At 46.5% G+C, this 21,435-nt stretch overlaps 1 long non-coding RNA gene across 4 annotated transcripts in view; it reads right to left on the bottom strand.

The window, feature by feature from the left end:
* Nucleotides 1–21,435, bottom strand: part of LOC111773020 (uncharacterized) — an 89,698-nt gene that overhangs the window by 60,667 nt on the left and 7,596 nt on the right. For 3 of the 4 annotated variants that reach the window (XR_011436421.1, XR_011436422.1, XR_011436426.1), the window contains exons 1-2: nucleotides 1,316–21,427; nucleotides 141–237 (exon numbers count right to left, since the gene is read on the bottom strand). This is a non-coding gene — a long non-coding RNA (uncharacterized lncRNA). Of the gene's footprint in view, nucleotides 1–140; nucleotides 238–1,315; nucleotides 21,428–21,435 lie in introns of those variants that run through there. The other variant, XR_011436423.1, reaches the window with a different exon arrangement.

Below are 21,435 nucleotides of genomic sequence, written 5' to 3'. Positions count from 1 at the left end.
CAAATAGGAAAGCGATTAGTACACAATAAATGCGTTTGCTTGGTAGACAGACAAATTGCACAATGTAGAACCGTAGGAAGGAGCCAAATATTGGAAAGAATTCTTGGGGGAGAAAAGCTTTTACTTTAGTTAATAAATACCTTTGAACAGCACCTGTGTGCCAGGCCCTGTGCTTGGGGCTGGGGACAGTGACATGCAAGAAAAGCAGGTCCCTGCTCCCATGGTCTGATGTGCTCACTGTGGGAGACAGTAAACAGAGAAACAAAAGTGACCTTCCTTAGGCACTTAATAAATGGTAGTTATTAATTTAAATGTCCCACAATAGGCGATTGGTTTAATATATTTTAACACACCCACACTTTGGACTATTTTGTGGCCATTATAAACGTGGTTTTTAAAGAATATCTAATGACACAGAAAAGTGCTCACAGTTCATTCATTCATTCAACAAACATTAGCAGAACACCTACTCCATGCCAGTCTCTCTCCTGGGCTCTGGAGACAGAACAGGGAGCAGCAGAGGCACGCTCGGCCAGCTCCCTGCTGTTCCGGAACTTCTATTCAGGGAGACAGTTAACAAGCAAGTGGAAAAATACCCAGACAGGAAGAGGTAAGATGGAGAGCACAAACAGGGCAGCACCGTTGAGATGGCCTGGGAGAGGGCAGGGGGCTGTTGGAGTCTGGGTGGTCAGGGAAGGCCTCTCGGAGGAGGTGACCCAGAACTAAGAACTGATCAAGAGATGGCCCATGGGCGAAGATAAGGAGCCCCTGCATTTGACCATCTCTCAAGGGGCAAGGTGAGGCTGAGGAAGGACCACATGCCTCAGTTTGGCAGGTGGGAACTTTGCAGAAACTTTAGGACGGCTAGCCCTTCTTTAGTGCCATGGATGGGGAAACTGAGGTGATGCGGCTTGTTTTGGAAGTCAGTGGCAAAGCCAGATGGAACCTTGGGTCTGGGCTCCCTGGACAGCGCTCTTCCCATGCCATGTACCACCCTGGCTCTCAGTAAATGTCCCTCCTGGGTGCTTTTATGGTCCTTGGACCATACGAAGGATGTATCTCTCCATCAGGCAGGTCTCAAGGATTTCTGGAAGTCCTACACTGTGCATGGTGTGATGCCCAGAGCCATGAAGAGTATACCAGAGCAAGCCACGAGGGATCCACACCCACCCAGGAAAATGAAAGCAGCCACACCAGAGAGCATGGATGTGGACCCGGCGTCCTGAGGTGCTGCCACCAGGCAGCAAGCTGAAGGGATTCCCAGGAGGAGAGGTCACTGTGGCCGGGTTGGGAGACTGAATTCTCATTTACTCACAGACAACTTCTCGACCGCCACTTCACGGGCCCCCAGCCCCCCACAAGGGGACCAGGGAGGAGAGGAGGCCTTCTGTCTGGCACCCAGGGTTGCAGATGTCTCAGACCTTCAAAGAGGCCCCAGCCCATCCGTGCAGCCACAGGAATGATATGGGACCGGCCTCACCCCTGCTCCTTTCTGTTCCTTGTTGCTCTGCCACCCCCCGCTGGCTTTGATCTCCGTCCCACTGAGCTTGGCCCAGCTTTGACGTCTCCTGCTGTGACGCCCCAGGCTGGGTCTCGGCTCACAGAGACTCTCTCTCTGTATCTCAGCCTGGATCTGGCCTCCTGCCTGCTGGGCTGTGGCAGCAGGATCCCTCGGGACCCAGGGGGAGGGAACAAAGGAAGGAGGTAACTTTGGGCCAGATTGGGGAGGCTTTTGTAGGCCAAGGGCAGCTAGGCAGATGCCCTCTGATGGGTGACAGGAGCCACCCCATGCCTGGCCATCGGAGTGGCCTGTAAGACCTAATGGGGAGGTTGTAGGTAGTGATCCAGGCATTCAGGCTTGGGGTGGGAGGACCTGTTCACATTCCAGTCTAAGCCGTTTCCTCCCTGGGCAACCATGGCCAAGTTCCTTCACTGTGTGCCTCAGTTTGCTCATCTGTAAAATGAGCAAGCCGCTTCACAGGGTTGTCATGAGGATTTAAATGAGGAAATACATGCCAAAGTGCCCTGCTCATTGTAAGCACTCTAAACTGTAGCTGCCATTGATGCTCAGGGCCCAGCCGACTTTGGGAGGAGACGGAGCCAGCCCCTTGGAAGCAGAGCTGCAGAGGCAGCGTCTTCCCTGCCCTCTGCATGAGAGCAGTCTGACTTCCCCTTCCTGCATCCGAGTTCTCCTTCCTCCTCTGGCCCGCGGCCCAGGTTGGATCTAATGACCTCTGAGGGACTGCCACAGCTTCTTGCTTCATCTTCCTGCTCCCAGCTTCTTTCTGCTCTGGCTTCTTCTGCTCACAGCTGCCCAGGGGATCTTCCAGCCCTGCTCAGAGTCCTCAGTGGCTCCCAGAGGCTGCAGAGGAGATGGCAACCTCCTCAGCATTTAAGACCCTTGGTAGTCTGACCTTTTCTTAACTTTTCAGCCTTATGTAGATCTGGGAAGCTTGAGCTTGAGTTTGAATCTGGGTTCCACTGCATCCGAGCTCTGAAACCTTTGGAAAAATCATACAACCTCTACGCACCTTGGTTTTCTTATGTATAAAGTGGAACTAATTATACCTGCCTTACCAGCTTCACAAGGATGCTTGAAGATCAGAGGAGTGGGGATGTGTATGCTGTTTGCAAGCTGGAAAGTGACTCGCTGTTTTTGGACCACGTTTTTGAAACCATGGAGTGGTTTCCTTTCTCTGGGCCTTTGTTCCTGCCATTCCCCCCACCTGGATTGCCTTGTCACCCTCTGTCCCCATTGTCCAAACGGGCACATCATTCAGAGCCCAGGGCAACCTCCATGTCCTCTGTGAAGCTGCTCTCTCCCGCCTGCCCGAAATGATCTCCTCCTCTTCTGTTTCCCATATCGTGTGCTCACACCCTCTCAGACACCGGGGCTGGCCTCACTTAATGCTTGTCCCCCCATGTCTGCCTTCTCTCCTTAGACCGTGAGCTCCTGGAGGGCAGGACTATACTTAAATCAGCTCTGTTTTTTCCTAGCACCTCATGCCCCGCCTCACCATAGGTGCCCCATGAGTCCTGGTTAAAAGGATGCTTGACCAGACAGATGAATGAAGGAATGTGGGTGGAATGTTGGTACACCGAAGCCAAAGAGATGCACCCAATGCCCTCTGGGGCCTGTTTTACGGCCCTAGGTGACTCTGTCTAATGGGAACATTTCCCATCCATGGCCCAAGTTTTCACAGATGGAATGAACCCAGAACACCTATGTGGGAAGGGCTTAGTGGCAGAAATCCAACTAGAAGTCGGGGAGGGGCCTGTCTGGAAGCCGTGTTATGCAGAGCATATACATATATAAGATTATATATGTAATATATACACACATATACGAGGATGACTGTGGATGAGTCGGTGCGACGCCTCACTCCTGTGGCGGGGAGTCTCCTAAAGCGCCTTCCTGGGTGGGGCTGGGGGAAGAGTGGGGTTGCATGGGAGCTGGGGAAGCGACTGCTGGTTCCACACACAGGAGCACCTGATTTATTACCAGGGACTGAAACACACGAGAGAACAAAGGGCCCTGGGGACATTTGTGACCCAGCTGCTCCCTCTCCATATCGAGCCAAGGCCTCGTGCTCTCAGCAGTGCTCAGAGCCACGGCCGCCGACGTCTTCGCGTGAGCCCTCTCAACAACACCCCCACTGTGATGTTCTGGGGCCACACATTCCTCGGGCGATGGTGAATTCTAAGCATTTTAATGCCTGATATCTATCTCCGTATGGATTTTTGTTTTATCATGAGGCCACTGCAAAGTTTTTTGATATCTCTTTGAAACAGATGTCAGCAAAAGCTTCCAGCACAGATCAAGGGCAGGTCAAGGCCTTTGAGATGGGTCTGAATGTCCCTTTAACATCGTTCCATCTAATACCCAAATATACCTCGAGTCATTACCCTGTTTTTATAAGAAGCTCTGAACCATATGTTCGGGAACTAATTAAGCATACAAACCAAGCCCTGGGATCAGGTGGAACTCTGTCTAAATATCTTAACCTTTTATGATTATCTTAATTTAGAGAAAATTCAAAACACATTCAGAAGTCTTAGAAAATGAACTAACTAGGAATTTACTGGCCGGTTTCTTTTCTTGATGTTGGGATTGTTTCTTTACAAGCCCAGCCCGGATTCCTGGGGAAATCCTCTGTTCTCACAACTTCCCGGGAAATGTAGACGTCTGCGGGCCTGGGAAGCTCTGCCGGGGCTCCACCTGACTCCCTTCCACCAGCAGCTTCTCCTAGCCCGAAACCCCACCGCTGCCCACTGCCCACTGCCCACCCCAGATGTCTCCTGTTTGCTGGAAGGAAGGGGGAGAAAAGAGTGGACTCTGAACTTGGAAGTTTTCTCTTCTGTTTTAATAAAATAAGGGGAGGATGAAATGAGTTGGTGTGAGATATTCTCGCTGCCCATGTTTGGTGGGGAGCCACAGAGCAGGGCGCAGGGCGGGCTGAGATGGGAGCTGCACGGAGCTGGCTGCACGCCGGCTACAGGCGGCTGAGAGAGGAGCGAGAGCATGCAGGCCGCCCTTCTTTTCAATGCCAAGTTTATTCTGTTGGTGGGGAACAGGGACTGGGTGCTTAGTGGGTCTCTGTCTTCTCACCTACCTCACATAAAGGAGGTGCTTGATCTATAAGGCATGCTTAAAATATCTGTACTTACCAAATCTGACTGACTTATAACAAGGTCTCATAGTCTTTTGGTGCGCATTCAGTGCATCTTTATTGAACACCTATCGTGTGCCATGTTCTGTTCCAGGCACTGGGGATTCAGTGAGCAGGAAAGACATCGTCTTGACATGGATATTAAACAGCCTCTGACACAGGTGCCCAGTTGGTGTACCAAGACTGGATTAAGCCTCAAAAACATTCTTTCTTAAAGTTCTTAAGATCCTTAAACCTTTAGAATAGGGTTTCCAGATAAAATACAGGATGCCTAGTTACATTTTAACGTCAGATAAACAACAAATACTTGTTTACTCTAAGTATGTACCAATTATTGTGTGGAACGTATTTATACTAAATAATTATTTGTTGTTTATCTGAAGCTCAAATCTAACTGGGTATCCTGTACTTTTATTTGATAAATCTTGTAAGCCTACTTTATAAAAAAGGTGGAGGTAGGGTCTCAATCTTGGATGTTAAACAGTAATTTTGGAGGAAGTGCCCCAGAAAACAACCTTGCACCAGGCCCCTTTACCTATGATATTTCATTTAGACTTCATCACCCCTCCATGAAGGAGTTTCTATTATCATCCCCATTTTACCTATGCATAGACAGAAGCTCAGAGAGGTTAAGTGAGTTGCCCAAGGTCACCCAGCTGGAATCCTAGCCCAGCTCTACGGAACTGCAAAGCCTGGGCTCTTCCATGGAACCCCAATGCCAAGCCTATGGTTATCTTTGCAGAGTTCTGATTTTCCTAGCTTGTCCTGGCTTCTCTCAACTTCTTCCCCCTTTATCCACAAACGTTCAAGGAGAGATTCCCTCCGTCAGATCAATGTCACTGCCGTAATGAAAACCACCACCCAAGCCATGAAGGACGAGAGCTGGGGAACCCTAATGAGAATGGTTCCGATTATGCAAAAAGCAACCTCATGGTTATTCTAACGTTACAAGTAAATATAAAACATTTAGAAATACTTGGCTTAGGCTGTTTTTTTCAAGTACAGATGTCTGACTCCCTGCCAGTTTGTTATTAAAAATGCTACGGTGGTTTGGGTACAAAGATTGCTGTAAAAAGAAAAGCTGATGCACTCTGAGCGCTCGTTTTGACTTTGCGGGGAAAATCAGCAACGGTGAGGCCGGGGCAGATGGTGGCTAATGGCGGCTCTGAAGTGGGTACCCCAACATCCTCAGCTCCATCACTGGGCTGCGTAAGACCCTGCGGGAGCTTCCCGTTGTCCCTCCAGTCCCAGATAGGCTCCTGCCTCTCCAGCCCTGTCTGCTCCCTCTCCTTCTGGCTTACTGGCTTCTTCCAGCTCACCCTGACTCGCACTTGCTGCGTCCTCTGCTTGCTGCTCCTCCCCCAGCTCTTCATCCAGCTGGCACCTTCTCAGCCTCTCTCCTCCAGGCCTTCTCTGACCAGCTTCTCTGACACGGTCATCCTCCTTCTGCCTCCAGTCTCTCTTTAGCACGGCACTCGGCTTAGTTCCTTTGTTTCTCTTAGAACTCTCTGGAATAGATCTTGTTGCCTTTTTTGTCTCTCCCACCAGAAGGGAAACCTCATGCAGACAGGAACTCTGTCTGTTTTGTTTTCACACATAGAGCAGCAATGTTAAGGCACACAGTAGTTGCTCAATAAATGTTGGGTGATCAACTGAATGCATTTACCAAAGCACTTGGAGTCTTTATTGTGTCATCCCCTCTGGGTCCATGGACCAGAAGGAAAGGAGCAGTTTCTACAAATTTTAATCAACTCAAGGAAAACACGGAAACTTGGGAGAATCCTCAAGCTCAGTGAGCAGTGGTTCTGAGGCCAGCTGGAAGGTCCAGGATGGTTCTCCAGACCCCAGCAATGGAAAACACTTGAATGTGCTATAGCACTTGCCTATGTGTCAAAGGAGAAATGTAAAAGAGATAGAAGATTGAGGGCGCTCAAATGCACCAACATAAATACTGTCGCCCTAATCATCTTCCTATTCCATGAAAGGTGTTCGTGGCACCAGAACGGTTTTAGGGGCATGGGAGGGGGTGTACGTTCTAGAGGCTTTGCTCCTTAGCTTGGCATTCAAGGCTGCTCATGCTCTGGCTTCAATCTCCCTTCCCCAATTTCTTCTCTGACTCCCTTTATGCAGCCTGTGTTCAGTGGGTCCTGAACTGTTGCTCATGTCCCCTCTCCCTGCAAGCTTACCCAGCCCGTCCCTTTACTCTCGCTGTGCCCTCCACCTAGAACGCCCTTTTACCATCTGTGCAGATCCAAAGCCTGCTCACCATTAGAGCCTGGTTCCAAGATCATCTTCTTCTTAATCTTTTATTACATCCACCCCTACCTGGCAGTGATCTCTCTCTCCTCTGAACTCCCTGGGTATTTTTTTCTTTTCCTCATCATGTTCTACTTGATATCAAGCTTGATTTCCAGCTCCTTAAGGGTACGAGCTATGCCTCATGTCTGTGTCCCCCGCTGCCTCCAGCACAGTGATTTTTATGATAAAGGAGTTAATGACATCTCCTGGGCACACACAGCCTCAAGCCATTAGCTCTGGGCCAGAATGGGGCAGGGTCCGGAAGCTATGGCTAATCAGAGTCCATACCTTCACCTTTCTCTTTCCCCAGACATTTGGAAGAAGTGATGTGACTTACGGAATGGGCAATCTAAACTAGTGTCTACAGGACCCCGCGTGTCCAGATGAAAGGTCCAGAAAACAAACTGAACTTTCCCTTTTCCATTGAGATGTTTTCCTGTTGGGTGGCCAAAAGCCTGAAACAGCTGAATTCCTGGGCGCTCTACAAACCTCTCCCACTCCCAGCTTCCCAAATGTTCTATTCCAAAACTCTGTCCAAATAAAAAATCCCTAAAGAAACTTGAGCGCTAATACCGAACACATGAATCCGAGAGCTAGAGATCCGAGTGGAAACAGATACCCTGTTTTTGCCAGGTAAATGTTGTCAAATATATGAACATGCAAATATATTTATCTCAAGCGGGTTGTAAACAGAGCACTCCTCTCTCACAGGTCCAAATTCACTTGCGCAAAGATAGTAACCGGTTTTGGAGAATCTCACACATATTAAGCCAAGGATCCTCCCTTTCTGCATGATCCAGGAGGTTTGGAAATGTTCTGTGAGCAATGTGGTTTTCAAATGAAGCCCAGTACAAGCTTTCGATCTACACAGGAGAGTGTGTGCGCGCATGTAACCCTACTGAATCGGCAGGCTAGAACACTCGCCTCACGTACGGGATGTGGATTTACGATTGGGCTTTGGGACACACACATCTTTTGGGATTTCTACATATATGACACATGGAGAGGTGAGGGAGGGGTCCCGTGATCTTTGTCAGGCTAACACTCAAGTGTGGCCTTGGCAGCTGTGAGGCCATTGTCATATTTTCAACAAGCGACGGCTGTTACAGAGTGAAGTAGAAAATGTTTCCCTGAACTCATCGTGGATTGCAACAGGAGGAAACACTCCATCACTGGAAAGTGACACTAATGTATTCTATTAGATTTGCTTATCATGTTAAAGAGCATATTAAAAGGAAATGTTTGGAAAAGGGATGCCATAATGTGGTATGATGGATTGAAAATTCCTAATTTGGAAAAAATGTGCTAAGACAACATGATTGATGTGAGTGACCTACTTTATTTTATAAGAAAGTATGAGTTGCCTCGGGCTCGTTGGTACACATATTTGGAAAAAGTTGTTTTTTTTCCACATTAAGTTTTTATTAACATTTTCAAAAGAGCAGAAAGACCATAGAAGGATATAAGTTTCGACTTGTCAATGCAGATGTGTTTGTAGTCATTTGCTGCTGAGAAAAACTTATCTCCTTGCTGGAAGGGTTTCTGAATCAGGAGTTTCTTGCCAAGCGAACACCTGATGGGGAGAAATATGACACCTTTTCCACTGATAACAAAGACGGGGAAGGGGCGTTTCATTTAAAGCACAAATAGATCTTCTGCTACTTGTAGCTAGTGATCTCTTGGAATGAATAACATTTCAGGGAGCCCCCTGGCCACCATCCTGCTTCAGAGAGCAGACGATCGAGGCTGAATTAACCATTTTGTTTCTACTCTAGAGGTCAGAGCCTAAAGCTGAGGCCCCTCCTTGTCAGACGACGCTGCCCAGTCTGGAAGCGGGGAACTCTTGGGTTCATCCCAGGAAGCAGAAGGAACCGCAGAGCCTCCAGCAGAGGGTTGGTAGCTGAGAAAATATTCTGTTACTATTAAAATGATGTTGCTAGTGACTTTAAGAACTTAAGAAATGCTTATGGTATAATGTTTACTGAAGAAAGTGGGATACGGAGAAGAACTGGGTATTAAAAAGTGGAGGAGGGAGAATAAATTGGCACAAGCTTTCTGGAGGGCAATTTGTCAGTTCGTTGCCAAAGCCTTGGATTTCTGCATGCCTTTGGACCCAGAAATTCCACTTCTAGAAATTTCTCCTAAAGAAATAATCATGAATATTCACAAAGATTTAGGTAATAAGTTGTCCACTATGGATTTATAATATTAAAAAATGGACTCAACTAAATATCTGAAGTTAGGGGATTGCTTAAACAAATTCATACATTTAATGCAGCTCTTAAAATGATAATGTAGTATAATAATGTGGAAAAAAGTTTATAAGATTTTATTAAGTAGGAAAAGTGGGTTAGAAAATATGTATGGTACTATTTGAACAACTCTACGTACATGTCTACTTAATTCTTAGATATACACATATGTCTAACTGATAAATATACGTATAACATTATATATATTATAATACTATTTTAAGTATATATACTATGTACGTATATGTATACATGTATGTATGTATATATACGTATATCTGTGTATATATGCATATGATGTATCTGTTTTTTGGAAAGACATTCATCAAAATGTTACGAATGACTTTTTCTAAAGAGTAGATTTCACAGGCACTGTTTGTTTCTCTCTTCTTGTATGTTTTCATTTTTTACAATAGACGTACTTTATGTTAGTAATAAGTAAAGCAGTTATTAAATGGAAAATCCAAGAGATGCAACTGATTACTTAATAGAAACAGTAAGAGAATTCGCAAGGATTCCCAGACACAAACTAAAGAGTTTTCTCATATAATAGTAATAACAAGTTGAAAATATAAAATGAAAAGTTGGGGCCTGCCCCGTGGCCGAGGGGTTAAGTTCACGCACTCCGCTTCTCGGCCCAAGGTTCACTAGTTCGGATCCTGGGCGCGGACCTGGCACTGCTCATCAGGCTGTGTTGAGGCAGCATCCCACATAGCACAACCAGAGGCACTCACAACTAGAATATACAACTATGTACTGAGGGGCTTTGGGGAGAAGAAGAAGAAGAAAAGAAAAGATTGGCAACAGATGTTAGCTCAGGTGCCAATCTTAAAAAAAAAAGTTATTCCATTCACTATAGCAAAAACAAAACAAAACAAATCACCCACAAAACTGAAAATACAATGACTAATTTGTGTGAGGAACATGTAAGACCAGTTTAGAAGCAAATATTGAAGTACACCCAAGAAAATCAAAATAAAGTAAATTGCTGGAGTTCTGCTCGGGATGACTGGGTATTGTGAAGTTCTCACTTCTCCCCCAGACTGCTTTATAAATTGTGTGTGATTTCAATAAAATTTCTGAATAAAAGAACTGGTAAGTTGATTCTAAACATTATCCAGGAAAATAGATAATTTTTATGAAAGCAGAAAAATGAGAGGAAGCTTGCCCAATTGGCTTTTAAAAGATATCACAAAGTCAGAGTAATTAAGCAGGATGATAATGTTGTAGGAATATGAAATAGATTAATGAATAAAATAGAACATAGAATAGAATAAAACAGGTTACTGGAATAAAATGTATATATGGGGATCTAGTATGTGATAAAGATTGTATTTCCTGTTAATAGAGAAAGTCTAGATTGTTCCATAAACAGAATTGGAATAATTAGTTATCTATTTGGAGAGGAAAAAAGTGGGTTTTTACCTCATGCCACAGTCACAGAAAAAAAATTCCAAATGTATTAAAGATGCACACATTTTTTAAAATTATAAAATTTGCAAAAGAAACTAAAGAATAATAATTCCATAATCTTGAGAACGAGAAAGGCCTTTCTTAATAAGTGATAAACCTCAGAATCCTTAAAGGAAAAAACTAACAATTTTACCTGCATAAGTATTTAAATCTTTGGTATGGAAAACATATACTATAAACAGATGACAAACTAGGGAAAAAATGTAACTTGCATGACAAGCGACTGATAAAGAGCTTTACTATATAAAGTGCTGCTTCAAGATAAGAAAAAGACCATCATTCCAATGGGAAAATTGGGAAGACACTAGCCAGCTTTTCAGAGAATACAAATAGCCACTCAGGTGCAAAAATGACGCTGGACCTCATTAACAAACAGTTTAAAATGAGAAGAAAACAATATTTTCACTCATCTATCAAAGTTCTAAAAAGGAATGATAATATTCAACGTATTGAGGATGTGGAGAAATATTTTTGATCCAGTAATTTCATTTCAGAGAATTTACCCTGTAAAATAGTGACCAAATGGTCCAACAGATGCTGGAACACCATGCAGTTGGTTGAAGGAACGAGGCAGACTCATACACTGAAAGAGGACAGTCCAAGAGAATGATGCATCCTTGTGCTCTCACTTTCTGTTTAAGAAGCTTCCATAGCTATTTGTATAATGAGAAAAATTTTTGCGGCAGACTGTCAACGGTAGGGGAGAGGTACCCTCACTGACTTTTTCCTCCTCTGCCACATTTGCATTTTTTATGATCATGCGTCACTTTTATAATAAAAGACAATGTACATCTGTCCGTTGTGCCCAGAGACGTGAGGTGACTTGCCCAAGGTGACAGCACGTGAGGACCAGAGACGCTGTATCTCCTGATGCCCAGGCTCCTGCTGCCCCCAAGAGTCCCTTCTCTCTGTGAAGGAGCCCACGGACCCAGGGAGCGCCTCTCCCCTAAATGAGCCCATAAGCGCCCTGAAAATACCACTTGCTGCCACCTCTCAGATTGCGAACATCCCATGTGCCAGGATTCTTGGCTCGGAGGGGCCCGCATACGACGCGTTGGTTTAATGGGTTTCAGGGCGGGGCCTAAACCCAAGGCAGTGATGGGGCCTCACCAGTCCCCTCTGCAGGGGCTGCTCCGCCAGTGCCAGCTTGCCTAGTCGCCTCGTAAGGGAAATCTTGTGAGAGAATCTGCTCGTGACGAGTGAGCAGGCCAGGGATTCCTTCCGCCGCCTCCATGACTACTCCTGCCCTCCGGACACTGAGAAACCTCACACAGCTTCGTGGCAAAGGGTGTTCCTGGTGGGGTGGGGGATGTAGAGGGGGAAAGCAAGAAGATGCATCGCTTCAAAAGGTACAACATCAGCTTGTATTTTAAAGTGCTTTCTAATTTACTTTTCCAGGTCGTTTGATCTCCAGAATCATCTCTTGAAGGGAGAAAACCCAGCACAATTGCTATTATTCCCATTTTACAGAAGAAAGAACTGAGGCTCAGGAGGTAGAGCCATTTACCTGGTCACACAGCTAGGAGGTATGGAGAGAGGATGAGAGGGTGGGTCACTTGGCGCTAATTCTCTGCTCCTGCCACACTGCCTCTTCTCCTCTGGGAGAACGTCCACCCATCCTCAGCCCAAAGAAGCAAGTTCCCTCTTGCTGGAGATTGGCCATAGTCTTGAGCTAGCTCGGCACTAGCTATCCATATGTAATATTATGGAAAGATCTCCAAAACTCGTGAAGGGAGGGAAAAAGCAAGTTCCAGAACAATACCTAATATGATCCCATTAATGTTTTCTGCACAGTCTAGGATGACTTCCTCCTCTAGGCCCTGAGTCAATGTCTAGGATGCCTGGGCTTCCTCCAGCAGCTTTCTGCTTCTTGGCTTCTAAGACCGGTTGGGCCCATTCTCTGGGGGGCCCCGGAGAAGAGCACAGACCTGAAGCTTCTCTGATGGAGGATGTTGTCCTGCTCAGGAAAGGCCTCTAACCACTAAAGCCCCAGCCTGTAAGCCCTGTGGTTGATTGGTTCACACTTGTGCTCCCACAATCTGGCAAAGTGCCTGGCAAAGAGCAGGCTCAGTAGAAGTTTGCTGAATCAGTGGATTGACTATAAGGACCCCTGGTCCCAACTCCAGTCTTTCTAGAGCTCACCCTGACCTCAGGCTATCCGTGTTCCCACCCTGAGACTCTTTTTCCCTATTGTAACATGGGTGTGGGTTAGTCTCCAGGATCTGAAGCCATCTAGCATGGCTAGGGCCTCTACGAGCTTTATTTTCAGAACAAAGAGGCTGGAGGAACAGAGGCCAGCTGTATCCAAGAGATTTAGAGCCAGAGACTGCAGAGAAATTGAGGAGGATCTCCAAACTTCTATGCTGAGTCCAGCCTCAACATCCCCAAGAATTTGGCTTAAGCTTTCTGCTTCTCTGTTTGCCACTAGCACATGGTAAGTGCATGGGAAAAAATGTGGTCTCCTCTTGTAACAACTTGCCACAATTGAAATCACAAGTTTGAGACAGGAAATGACGTTATAAGCCATACAGTCCAACTGCCTCCATTGGAGACCCAGAAGCAGCAAAGATTTGCCCAGGGTCACAGACATTTGGGCAGGATGCATGAGCTGGTTTTCAGAGATCAGCCAAAGCTAAGGCTTTGGCTTGGTTTGGAAACCAGAGGGAGCCTATTGGGGGCCACCCATCACATACCAGAGCCCCCCCACTGGCTCCAGCCAGAGCTCAATTACTGCTGGGAGAGGCGTGAAGCTCCCATAATGAAGTCATATCTATTGCAAAGATCCTCGAGGCTACTTAACTGTGAAATAATTACATGTGCCTCAGAACTGGGAGATCAAGGATTTCTATCCAAGATCCTATGATGCTCTTAAAAAAGGCTTCACCATAAACTGCTGGTAGGGTGGGGAGAGGCAAGATTTCTGAGCCAGGACACCGTGTTTTAATTCCACCTTTTATGTTTTGGCATCATCAAATCTATGTGTATATATCTCCCTATAGACATATTAAAACAACATTAAAGGAGATTAAAAGAGTAACAATTGTCATCCACAATCATATTGCTATAACTCAATTAATTGCACCCACATGCATGTGTCTCCTTGTTTAATTACACGAGCAATACATGAATGCACTCTCATTGTCAGAAATTAAACAGTCAAGTATACACGGTAGTCAGTACAAGTGCCCTGTCCACACCACCCCTCCCCAGTTCCCCTCTCCTCTCCTGAAGTAACACAATTGTCAGCTGTGTATCTTTCCAGAACTTTTCTCTGAGATTACATTTAAGTATTCATGTGTAACTATATATTAGCGTGTGAATAAAACACACAAACAGGTAGTATTTATTTTAAACATTAATGGAATCATTGTTCTGGACCTTGCTTTTTCCCTCTCTTAACAGGTCTTGGAGATCTTTCCATAACACTACATACAGATGCTACTTCTATCTTTTAAGAGCTATGCAGTTTTCGGTAGCATGGAAGCATCATAGGTTTTTTTTAACCAGTCCCTATTAAGGGACGTTTACATTGTTTCCAATTTTTCAGCATTCCTAACAGTGAATATAGATAGCTTAGTTCAGCCTTAAGCTTTCTGCCTCTCTCACATGGCTGATGAGTTTTTTCACTCATGTCAGCAGACTGTCCTGCTGGGGAGTGTCGGCTCCACGAGGGCGGAGAGTCTGTCTGTTTTCACTCCTGGCTGTGTCTCCAGTGCCCAGAACAGTGCCTGCTCAGCAGAAGTGCACAATAAAAACCTGTTGAATGAAAAATTGACCGGCAAGGGGCGGACATAGCTGAAAACCATTTTAACAATTAATGCTCGTCTAACGCCTGCCCTTTACGAAGGCGTTTTTATTCCCTATTTGAATTCTGTCCTCAGAACAATTGTGTGAGGTCAGAAGATCCTGTATTGTTATTACCTTTGACTTACTGATGAGAACAGCATCAGGAGGAAAAAATATAGGAGATTTTATGTCTGGGCACATTAAATAATAGTTATCTAGTTCCCCAACTAGTCTTTGAGGGCAAGGATGGTAATTTACTTTATCTTTTAAGACTGTTAATTGTGGGTCAATTGCAAAGTTCCTTATAAATGGTGAATACACGATATTTGTTGAATGAATAAATGCTCCCCAAATACTATAAATATGTGACTTTAAGTGGTTCTGAGGGCACAGGGCCTCCCAATCCCACTGTTTTCAAGACAGCAACCAAGCTGTCCTGAGCCAGTGTCACCCTCTGGTGGCCAGTGTGGGGATGGCCTTTTCTTTCTTCCCTAGGGGTGGAGCTTATGCCTTTTCCTCCCTCACGACTAGGTCAAATCTACCTCTGACAATCCTTCTCCTAGGTTTGCATAGCTTGGAAATTTTCTTTCCTTTTCTCTTTCTTCAATTGCAAAGTTGTTTTTTTTTTTAAAGATTTTATTTTTTTTTTCCTTTTTCTCCCCAAAGCCCCCTGGTACATAGTTGTATATTCTTCGTTGTGGGTCCTTCTAGTTGTGGCATGTGGGATGCTGCCTCAGCGTGGTTTGATGAGCAGTGCCATGTCCGCGCCCAGGATTCGAACCAACAAAACACTGGGCCGCCTGCAGTGGAGCGCGCGAACTTAACCACTCGGCCACGGGGCCAGCCCCTCAGTTGCAAAGTTTTGCCCACCTCTACTCCCTTCAAATATTTTGGAAGTCAAAACAGCCACCCAACCCCAGCCATGTGTGAGAAGTCAAACCGGAATGCTCTGCCAGCAGTGAAAAGGCAGGACAGACCTTGTGAAGGAGAAGCAGATCCAGGGCCACTGCCCTTCAAAGCGCCCCACGACCCCTTAGATCTGTCTGCAGGTCTTCATCGACTCTTCATCCCATCGACTCTCCCTGCTTGAGAATGTTTCCTTCGGCAACCAGCACTCACTTCCCTTTTCCTCTTTGGTTTGAGTATGACCAGCTCTATCCCAGCACCTGTGAGAGTTGCCCGCACGTACTTATTTACAAGGCAGTCTTCCTCTACGAGACAGTGAGCTGCTTGAGGGAAGATATCTTGACATTTTTCATTTTTGAATCCCAAATGCCGACATAGTGCAACATGGCAGATAGCAGGTATATTTTTGGGGGGATAAAAAAAAAAAAGGATATTGCTTTCCTCTCATTCTTTTTCATGGCACACAACCACTATAATTCAACACTTATGTTCCTACTGTGCTTAAAATTCTATATTTTATGAGTAGGCCTTTAATAGATTTTGGGAGGGGAGGGTGGGGAAGAAACTTGGAACCTTGATTACCATGTATAACATTGTTTCCATGGGGGGCAATATTCTGAGTCTCAGACAGCGACTAAGAAAGAAACTTTTGGAACATAATCTATTTGAAAGTTAACGCCTTCTAGCTCCCTTCCGGACTCAAGCACAGATTTTTGTTAGGCTCCAAGGGACCCCTACCCCTATCAGGAAATGCAGTGCGTCACTACCACCACGGCAGAGTAACAGCGTGAAAGACGAGAGAGTCTGGCAGATGCTGGGCCCCCGTAGGATCTTAAGATTACCCTTTGAAGCATTCAGCTCTCCAGGATTTACCTGCAGGCCCGTAAAGGGGGGATGCTGGGACAGGCTGGTATATGGGGGGCCACGCCTGGCTTCCCTCTCCATAGAGCTCCAGGCATTGTGTGTGGCTTGTCTTAGCTCAGCAGCTCATGCCTTTTAGCCCAGTCATTTGGTTCTTGTCTGCCTCCCCAGTTTGGTCTTTTGCTATAATATTTATCCAAGATTCTTTCACTTTCTTTATTGAGGTATAAAATTTTACAGTAAAACACACAGGTCTTAAGTTCGACGAGCTCTGGAAATTGTATACATCCGTATTACCATTGCCCAAATCAAGATATAGAACATTTCTAGCACGCCAGAAAGTTCTCTCATGCCTCCTTCCAGCCCATCCTCTCCCAGACGCAACCACGGTCTGAATTCTATATCCTGTTACGAACTTCTTGTAAACAGAACCACATAGCATGTTTCTTTCCTTTCTTTATTTACTAGAACAACAACGAAAATGTGTGGGCATAATCTAATTTCTTTTCTTTTCCGAGGTTTCAGAAGTTATCATTCCCAAATATTTGACAGTGGTGGCCTCCGACTAGGGAGAATTTAAGTGATTGTTACTTTCCTCTATACACATTCTGGTCTAATATAAAGATATACATATAATTTTATAATAATGAGAAAAACTAAAGCTGCTTCATGGGAGGGTGGGCCGTGACTTGTGGAGCGTGAACAGGTGAGGTTGAGGATGCGCATGGGGATGGAGGCCGGGCCATCCGGCAGCTGAGACCAGCTTCCCCCGGGCAAGGCTCCTGCTGGTGGCAGGGGACCTGGTACATTATCTCAAGGTCAGAGACCCCCTCGCGCTATTTCCTGTCTAGATTCTGGGCTGTCCCTTTGGATGTGGAACGATTTGAGCACAAGATTCCTCCAACCTCAAACCCTTCCCTGTGCATCTTAGCAAAGAGAAAATATTATTTATGCAAGGGTTAAAAATACTATTAAACTCATGAAAAAGCCCCCCACATATATAATTTTAAACTCTTTTGATCACACTTTTCAGTATTAGTGATGCACGTAAGGCAAATGGTAAATAGAGCAAAGGATACAATTGTAGATAGAATCTATACACCACGGTCTCTGAATATCATTGGAACACAGATAAGGGGCAATGCCTTCTCCTCTTTCCTTGACGGCCCTGCAACACAGATGGGTACATAACGTGGAGAAAGAATGAATAGAAGAGAGGCATAAATGAAGAGAAGGTTTTGAATCCTGAAAGAATATTTGCAGGAACACTTAAAGAGAAAACAACCTAGAATTTCACAACAGAGTGCAAGGCCTAACTCCACTGGGTAAGTGGTCCCATATGTGCTATCTGTGGAGCCGGGATGTTTGGAATGGGCCAGCCCGGGCCGGTGCCAGGGCTCTGCACACAGGGACTGGGCTCTGAACATGTTGTTCGACCTTACTGAGCCCATGTCTGCCTCTCTATCTGGGGTAATAACGGTAGAATCCGCCTCCCTGGATTGGTGGGAACGGGGACTGAAGGGAGGGGTGAACAAGCTCTTTGTAAACCATACATTCTACCCACGTATTATTCTCTCTTTTGGAATAAATGCACTGGAGAGAAGGTGGGATCCAGGCTCTGCATCCTATAGTCATCGACTTTTGGGGGGACTCAGAGCAAAGTGTTATCTCTTTCCTCTCTTGTGGTGTGTGTGTGTATTTTTCCTTACTGGGGGAAAGGGAGCATGTTGATAGGAATTAAGAGATGCAGGCAGGAAGCTGTTGAAGTCAGACAGAGCTGAGCTGGAATCCAGACTCCTTCATTTACTAGCTCTGTGTGTGTGTGAGCGTGGGTGGCCCCTTAACATTTCAGAGCCTCAGTTTTTCTCATCTGGAAAGGGGAAGAGACTGGGAATACTTCAAGGGATTGCTGAGAAGCCAGGATAAGATAGAGCCTTAGCAGAGTATCTGTACAGGTGCTATCAGTGCTAGAAATGGCCTGTCTCTCGTGCAAGATGCCCTGGTGGCAAATGAGCAATGAAGTAGATCCTGTCTTGTTCTCAGCACACCCTGAGCAGCTGCCCTTCAAACCAGGATCGTGGGGGCTCAGCCCAAGGGGCAGATATATGGAACTCTGATGCTTACACAATTAGGATAAAGTTTTCCACCATTCTGGACATGGGCAAGATGGATCACCTGGATGGAGAACATACTAAAGCTGGGCCAGGTGTGCCGAAGCCCATCTCGGGGAGACCCCCATGCACATGGTTGGCACTGTGATCCACTCTTTGTCTGGAAAGCTTGGCATCCTTCGGGTGTTCAGATATGGAGACTGCAGCCATGGGGGAGCAGAGGGGGTGGCTGTTTTATTTTTAGCAACAAAATGTTCTCTCACTTCCCTGACCCCAGGTCACCTTAGCTGATACCCAGCAGCCCCATCAGGGACAGAGCTGGGAGGGCACAGCTTGCATGCACTCCTATGACCACAAAACCTTCCCCCAAGGCTGGGGATTGCACCAGTTAGAGCAAGGTTTTGCTGGAAGGGGGGAGCTCTCTCTTGGGGAGGTTTTAGCCCAGTTTCACTGTTTTGTTCCACAAGACGCTCACCGGGTAGCCATTTGGGGTGGGGTGGGGTGGGGTGGGGTGGGGTGGGGGGGCCGGGAGGTGGTTGCTTTTAAGAACAAACAGTCCACCAGTCCACCGCACCCTGGCGGCCTCTGCCTCCTCTTGCCCCTAGGCTAGGCCTTTCTCGCCCTCACTCCCATCCCAACTCCCACCTCAATTTCCCTTGACTCACGGGCCTCGGAAGTAGCCACCTCCTGTTCATCTGGTTATGAAGTTAGGGCGTTTCTCACTTCTGAGCTTTAGTCAGCCATACCTGATTTCGAATGTCTTTAAAAAATTTTTTTCTTTCTCTTTTTCCCTCCCAAAGCTGGATCTCTTGTGCGGTTCCTGCCTTTTAAAGGGGCGATAACGTGAGGACATCTGAAATCCCGACTTTCTTTTCCCCGGGCTCACCTGGTTTCTGTCCTCCTGCGGGAGCTCCCGATTGCCTGCTTCTTTTAGGTCTTATTCGATATTAGAAGCGGACTGTAGTGGAGACCGCCTGATCTGCAAGTGCTCCAAGCCACCGACAGCTTTCCCTAGCGCAGGGCAGGGCGGCAGCGAGCTGGAGCAGCGACCGACCTGCGTGAGCCCAGGGCGCCGCTGCGCGCCCGCCACCGGCGCCGAGGCCAGCCGGTCAGTCGGCGTCTGGAGCCCAGAACCGCGGGTGAAAGGCCTCCGCTGCTCTCCCAACGCCCCAGCCGAGCATATGCCTCACCCCCCAAATTCATTTTTAATTCATGACATCAGTTTAGGGACCATCGGAGCCTCTAAACAGCCTCACTCAAAACCAAAACCACCACCTCAACACAAGCAAAGACAGGAGGCCGCTGTCGTCTGGTCCAGAACGTTGGCTCCTCTGTCCCCAGGGAATGGGTATTTGGAAAACCACCTTCCAGAGGGGACCTGCTGTCCCTCACACAGAGTTACCACCTTTCCCTGGAGCCGAAATGGACGGCAGGTATTTGTTATAAAGACATAGCTGTCGTCAAAGTGGTTTCGATTAGGACTTTATGACGTTGCATTAAAACGATCAGATATGTGCTTGCAGGGAGGTTAAAGGCTCCCCAAATACTTTTACACACACACGGAAGAATTAAATATATGTATAAGTACATATATACCCAGAACTATGTACAACATACAATACTGCATATATGTAGTACTACATGTATGTACTACATACAATACTACATGTAATGTATAATAAAACTCATTATATGTTAAGTAGTATAATGTAATATAGGAGCTAGATGTTAAATATATGCTAAATAGCAGTATACAATAAGATTACCGTATAATACATATTATATGTTAAATCATAAATAACACAAACGGCCCATATATGTAAAATATACTATACATCGCATATATTAAACAGAATGTCCTTCTCTGAAATAACCAAGGGGCTGGAAGCTCCGTATCGCCCGGCCCCAGCTTGGTACAGGACGCCTGAGAGGAAGGAGGGACGTGCACAACGGTTCCCCGGTTGCTGGTGTCGCCACCCTACTCCCTGCCCCGTCCCACTTCCCCATGCGCCCACGTGTCTTGGGGTGGACGTAAAGATTCCAAACGACCAGTTCCTTATTGGAGTAACAGTTAACACATTATCTCTTACAGAGGTCAGACTCCACGGGGGGAGGGGGCACAAATTTCGTAAACGAGAGCCGAGGGCTCCTTTCCCCACGTTCACTGCAAGCCCCGAGCATATGGCGTTTGGTCCCGCGAGCTAAACCCAAGTGTTCTGTCTTAGACACGTAAGACAACTTAAAGTGCCATTTTCCAACGCAGGCATTTACAAGCAATTTGGAAATTGAAACGAATCTTTATATGCAAGACTTGAACGTTCCAGAGGCCCTTTAAGGCTGCGGTTAGAAAGGCAGTTAAGAAACCCGCGGATGGGCTGCAACGAGATGGTTCAAAGCAAAGCAAAACGTACAGTTAGAAATTTGATATTAACCGCGCACTCGCAAGTAATGCAGCTTAATGATAATTGCCGCGTGTGTTTACCCTTTTTATGCTGGGGAAATGGGAGAAATACTTTGACAGAGAAGTTACCCTAAAGAGTTGCATCGTTTAAAAGGGGAAAATATCTCAGTGGCCGCCGTTGGTTTACTGGCGAACTAAAACTGTGTATGGGAATTAGTTTTGCTCCAGAGTTACCTGGAAACGGAGCCTCAAAATCAATTGCCTGGAAGAAGGGAGTGTGTGTTAAACGAGCGCTGTTTTCGAGGGGAACGCGCAGCGCCCCTCCTTAGAGAGGTCTCTGGGGCCTGAGACCCTCTACGGACCCCCAGCTCCGGGTGGAGGCCCGGGCGCACGGCGCGGGGAGCGCAGGCGGCCCGTCTGTCCGCGGCTCCGGGGCGCGCCGCCGTGCGAGCAGCTTTTATTTGCAATCTCTTTAACTCTCCATTTCTGATTCCCTTCCCTTGGAGCGCCCTGCCGCGAAGTGTTAGACAAGCCCTGTCGTCTGTGGGCTCTCACCTCAGAGTCAATATTATCTCAGATGGGCACAATAGACTGGAATGAAAAGCTAATATTGAACCAATGAGGTCCCTGCCCGCGCCGCCGCGATGCCACCCTTTGTTGCGCAGCCCACGGCGAGC

Source organism: Equus caballus, chromosome 1 (assembly GCF_041296265.1).
Source record: "Equus caballus isolate H_3958 breed thoroughbred chromosome 1, TB-T2T, whole genome shotgun sequence".
In the NCBI taxonomy this organism is placed as follows: Eukaryota; Metazoa; Chordata; class Mammalia; order Perissodactyla; family Equidae; genus Equus; species Equus caballus.
This window is presented reverse-complemented; position numbering and strand designations above follow the sequence as displayed.